The following is a 6,552-nucleotide window of genomic DNA, read 5'->3' as shown; positions in this document are numbered from 1 at the left end:
AAAATACATGCAAATTTAAGATAAAATATATAAAATTCAGAAATATCGTACCTTAGACCGCAGTTACTGTTATTTCCTTTCAAACGATGATCAAAACATAATCATCCTCGATCCTTTCGTTTGTCATCGTAAGTTGCCATCTTGGATGACGTCATCATCCTTACAGACGTATTTACCAGTCGCTATACATCGCGATTCGTACCATGCATGCCGCTCGCATATTCAACTAATGTATATGTACGTGCACGCTATCAAATTATTAAAGTGCGTTGGAAAACCGGCCGGCGGGCGACTACGCACGCGCAAGTACCAGGCTCATCTCGGGCTCAACACGCACTCCACATACATACAATTATGTACACACATTATCAAAATTGTCAAAAAACGTAATTTGAAAAGAAAAACCATAATGCCGTAATTTGAATGAAAAAACGTAATGATTACGGCAAAAACGTAATGGTTGGCAGCTCTGACCTTGTTTTCAATTTAAATTTTGGTTTTCTTTAAATAAGGTTAGAAGATCAAATCACTAGCATCCTCATCAGCATCTCCTGAACTGGTTTCCAGAACTACTTCATGACATGTAAACTGGTCTTGTTGCTATGGAAACGCTTTCAGGTGTCACATGTTTGATGAGAAAGTTGAAAGCGCAGAACAGGCATTCTACACAGAGTAGCACTTCCAACATGCGCACACACTCACACTTCCGTGCCAAGATTGATCTCTGAAGAACGGCTGTGTCCTCATCTGCGCTTAAACCAGTTTAATGAGGCCAAGCGGTCTTGAAAATCACATCGCAAAGTGACTTTCCATACTGGTTTGGAAGATCACTTCAAAGGCTGCTTTGAGCATTCTCATTACTAATTAAAATGGTTTCCACTAAACCAGTTTCCACAATTAAAACTACTTTAAGGAAGTAGATGAGAATGGGGTATGATATTCCCTTTAAAAAAAACCTTCTTGCTGAATCACAAGCACTCATTAGCTCTTCAAGAGGGCAGAGGATAGAGAACTAATAGAACAATCTCAAAATAGAGCAACCAATGTTTGCTTCCACCTTTCGGTGTTAAGGTTTTCTAGGAACTTCTCTTCTGCTCTATTTGTTTGATAAATATACACATTGAACACGCTTACGCAATGTAAATAAACGAGGGTGCAATTCAAACTCAAAATATAGTTTGCTTCCTTTGAGTGCAGTCAATAAACCCTGTTCACATTTGAGAATTAAAATGATATTGAGGCTGATGTTGATATTATCCAATTTTATTGATTAAGTTGATAGATATAAACACTGGGCGATTGTTACAACATCTGCTCATTTCCAAGTAAGATTTTGTATTGAATATGATAACCATTTACATAGGCTCTTATCTCAAATAACAACTATTACTTTCTTCATTGGCGATTCACCAGGCCCCAAATGCATCATTTCTACTATAGAGGGATGAAGTCAAAAGGATGGGACTCCTTCCTTTACACCACAAGGTAAGGGGTTCAAATCCTACTATGGCACACAAACAAGGGAGCCTCTAGTTTGCTACACTTGACCATGCAGAGCTGTTGTTACCTGGAAAGGTAAAGGCGAAGTGGTAATACAGCCTACTCAAGGATACTAGAGCAACATTTTAAGTTTTGCAAAGCATTTGCAATTACCAGAGATCCCTGCATCACCAACAACAACACAAACTGAAATCTGTACATCATTGATAAATAAAACAGGTCAACAACATGAATATAAGCCCCCCCCCCCCCAAAAAAAAAAAAAGTGCTTGGAAACTGGGCAAATTAATCAGGGATCACACAATAAAAATAAAAAAAGTTATAAAGGCTACTAACTTTCTTTGTGATATCACTTTTTGTGTATCTCAAAAAGCTGCAGTCATAATACCCAGTGTTTTTTTAAATCCATATAACTGTTAAAACTGTAGGCCTAATGTTTCAAGGTAAATTTGCAATAGGCAAGTGCATCAGTATAGCAAATGCAGAGAAATATTTTTTGAGGGCTTAGTTAATCCAAGCAAATAGATGTTGCTGAAATGGTTCATACCTGTCATGTCATTGTACCCATCCAGCTAATCCATTTGTACCTTATACCATTGACGTACTACTCAGAGTGGTAGGTCCGTGCTTATACCTACAAATAAATAGGCCTATATCACTCAGTCTATTTACATTCCAGCCTCTCCTACTCTTTTTTTTTCAAGGAATCTGAGGTGTCTTCATGCAAGTTTTGTGATTTTAAATTTCCTGGGAAGTCAAACGAGAATTAGTAAAGGTGGTGCCCTGATGGCAAGATAAAGGAAGAATTTTGTTTTATTCACAAAGGTATTAAAAAGATTGCAACTGTTATAAAGTTATAAAGCTATAATAAAATGACAGAAGAGGTTCTTGAAAAAGCATCCTATCAGAGCAAATTTTGCTCTTAATTCCAGCAGCCCCTTTGCAAACGCAAGGGATAAATCATCCGTTTTCTTTGATAATCGGATGTAAAAACCACTAAACAGGCGCGATTCCCAGAAAATCCATCACAGTCCACTTGCTGCATATTACACAAGGGGAGAGAAAAAGAAAAAGAAATCCTCCCCGATACCCATCGGTGCTGATTGAAGCTCTTGGAATAATTCATTTTATTCATTTTCTTGCATTTACGCTTTTGATATTATTTGCAAGGGATTACCAGGGGCTGGCAATCGTTGGAAAGACTTACAGTAAAGAGTCAAGAGCCTTGTTTTTCTGAGAAAGATAATTACGGATCATTGCTTAGATAATCATCAATGTTGGCACTGTATCAGGCCAGATCAATTAAGAGATTCCTAAAGAGAAGTCAAGAATGATAGCTATATAGAGATAGCATAGATTATAGAGATAACAAGAACTTGCATGATTTTGAATAAACATTGTCGATGGGGACATCCTGCAATATCTTCTCAACAAGGAAGCACTGTGATATGATAAAAGGATAAATCTTTAACAAGTATATTTCGATTAACACACACAAGATGGTGTTACCACACACATGTAACTTTTGAACAATCAAATTATAATGTAAGTTATGATTATATTGTAAACAAGAGTGTCGCTAAGGCCAGCACTTAATACGCCCACCTGCAACGTGGAAAATGGAGTTATTATTCAAGAAAGAAAAGTGGAAGTTGGTGACTTCACCTTTGACCTTCTGACCTCAAAATCGATAGAATTGCTGAGATCTATGCTAGTATCATACACACCAAATTATATGAGCCTAGGTTAAGTTCAACTAAAGTTATCGCATTAACAAGGACTTCAGAAGGGTAAGATGAAAACATGTCACTGTGATCTTGACCTTTCACCTTTTGACCTCAAAATCAATAGGCTTCCTAGGATTCATGCTTATATCATACACACCAAATTATATGAGCCTAGGTTAAGTTAAACTGAAGTTATCGCGTTTACAAGGACTGCAGAAGGGTAAGATGAAAACATGTCAGTGTGACTTTGACCTGTTGACCTCAAAATCGATAGGCTCCTGTGATCCATGCTAGTATCATACACACCAAATTATATGAGCCTAGGCTAAGTTAAACTAAAGTTATTGCGTTTACAAGGACTGCAGAAGGGTTAGATGAAAATATGTCCATGTGACCTTGACCTTTTGACCTCAAAATCGATAGGCTTCCTGGGATCCATGCTAATATTATACACACAAAATTATATGAGCCTAAATTAAGTTAAACTGAAGTTATTGCATTTACAAGGACTGCAGAAGGGTATTGATGAAAACATGTCAGTGCGACCTTGACCTTTGACATTTTGACCTCAAAATCAATAGGCTTCCTGGGATCCATGCTAGTATCATACAAACTAAATTAAAAGAGCCGAGGTTAAGTCAAACTAAAGTTATCACGTTTACAAGGAAAAGTTCACGGACGGACACCTAGCATGATACGATAATACGTCCCGTGTAGGACGGGCGTATAAAAATAAAAACTAAAAAAAAGAAGGAAATACTGAATTAAAGTTGCATGTTAAATGGTAAATTTGCATCATTGATACAATTTTTTGGTACAATGTGTTAACTTTAGAAATAAAGCTGGAGGGTATTTCATAAGGCTGTTCATAAGTAAAGGCCGTCACACACCTTACGCTTGGTCTGCGACCCGATTTTGGAATATTATGTAGTAGAATTTGATGCTAATATTAAGACATGGAATATCCTGGAGGGGGGCACTCAAATATATTTGTGGTACGGAGATGTGCCGCTTTGATGACCCCCTTTTTCAGACCTAATATTCAGTTCTATAAATACTCCGAATGACAAAAGTTCAGTTCAGAAGCCGCCCAGCCCCGCTCACAAGACCCCCGTTACCAGGCATCTCAGTTCCCAAGCCCTGCCAAAATTGTCAAGCACGAGCACAGCATGTGAGAGATGCACATACTGCTTCGAAACTCCCTACATATAACTAGTAGCCACTCCATGCATGGCTAGCGCATGCACAGCACTATGGTGCAACGTACCTACAGTGCCGCGATCTTGTTCCGTAGACCCTGTTTTTTACATCGCGTGGTATATATTTAGTTCCCAAGACCCCGTCCTTTATCCTTTTAGTCAGTTCCTTAGACCCCCATTTCAGAGTTTCGTGAGGCACATCTCCATAAAAAAAATAATTTGAGCGCCTCACCGGGAATATCTTACTGTGTTATGTTCTAAATCTTCGTAGGAATATACCTATTTTGAAATCTGTGATTATACTATCAACCTTATTAGAATTAAAAGCAAATTTAATAGTCGTAACATAATGACGTCAGAGCAATCGCACAATTTGCTATGATTTAAAACTAATTTGGCCTTTACTCCAAAATAATAATAATAATGGGCATTCATATAGCACCATCTGTCTAGAAAAAAAACAAAGGCTTGCAATCATCCAAAACTAATTTGAATCTCAAATTAAAAGATAATTTTAATGCACATTTTCAGAAAATGAGCAAAATGTGATTTGTTTCAAAATTGGATCGTGGAAAAGTCGTAAGGTGTGCGATGGCCTTAATAATTCACAGTGCTCAAGATATAACAAATGCAATATCCTATCATGGAGGTCTAAAGGGAAAATCATCCCTGTCGATATTGAGATGAGTTTTATCAGGAAAAAGAAAAATTAATTCTATTGAAATGGAAATGAGGGATATATTGACTCAAAATAAAGGCCGCTGATCTGATTTGATTCGAGGAATTCCAAATGGTGCAAATCGTTGGTTGGTTAGGCTATGGCAGGTAAAATTTAGGTCTAATTCCCTTGATATGATTAGCTGGTTACAATCACTGTGCAGGAGACATATCTGGCTCTTTTAAATTTAGTTTTTCATGGAAATGATGGTTGTTTATTGAATTGCACTACAAGAGGAAATATAATTTCATATCCACCAGTTGTTAGAAATTGTCCAATATACTATCACATTATTCAAAATGTTTATAATGCTGTAGGCAAGATGTGTGTATATTTTTTTAGAGTGATATCAATGAATTAATCAAGTATATCTTGTATTATTTGGGGGAAAATGCAATGCCAGATGTGGGTTCCATATGTTTGTTTTACCAAGTATCAAAGAATTTGTAATAGCTAGAAAAGTTCTTTACATAAAGCTTCCAAACTTTTTAACCTCCCACTGCAAACAAAATACCCAATAAAAAACTATCATTTGTTTGTGATCTGAGACAAAAATATGAAATTTTAGAAAACATTGACATATTAACAACTCAGAAAGCAGGACACTGTTTTCTCAGAATTGAAAAAAAAATATATATTAGGAAATCCTAGTCCTGCAATACATAATGGAAACATGAACGGAAAATACTTTGAAATTTTCTTCAGAGTCTGTCTGCTTTTCACATCATTTTTAACCACATAAACTGTTTGCCAGAATGAATTGGGGAAGTTCAATCAATTTCTGTTTGGAATTTCAAAATGTTCAGTTTATGGAAGCAATATATCTGTGGGATGATATTGGCAGATAAAATATGAACATGCATTATGACACGTAAAATAAACATAAAAGGCACAAATTTACAGAGATTTAGGGTGCATTCAATCAAATATCAGAATCATCTTTCAAAGCACGGGTGTAAAGATTGGGGGGGGGGGGGTGGGCGGGCATGAACCCTGCAAAATTTTCATGAGCAAGAAAAAAAGAGGCAAAAAAAGGAAAAGAGGGAGAAGTGGAAATATGATATTATAGTTTGAATATTCAAGGAGCTGCGGAAACTTTTTTTTCCAAAACCGTGTACATAATGAAAAATGACCATCTGATTATTATTTTTTGCATGGTCAGCCCCTCCCCACTTTCAGAACCGTTTGCAGCCCCTGTATTATGTCCAAAAACTCCAAATCCATCACAAAATTAGGTTTTGTAGTAAAAAAGTCAAATTATCTGCTTGCTGCAGCTTTTTAGAACTTGTTTCCCCCACTTTAACTTTGTCCATCCCCCTAAAAGGTTTGGATAATTGCTGAGAAAGAAGGTGATTTCAAACCGCCTCGATCACAAGAATCCCCGTTAAATTACGATAACTTTTTTAGG

Source organism: Lytechinus pictus, chromosome 10, assembly GCF_037042905.1.
Source record: "Lytechinus pictus isolate F3 Inbred chromosome 10, Lp3.0, whole genome shotgun sequence".
Classification (NCBI taxonomy): domain Eukaryota; kingdom Metazoa; phylum Echinodermata; class Echinoidea; order Temnopleuroida; family Toxopneustidae; genus Lytechinus; species Lytechinus pictus.
The sequence above is the reverse complement of the archived record's forward strand: the minus strand, read 5'-3'. Positions refer to the sequence as shown.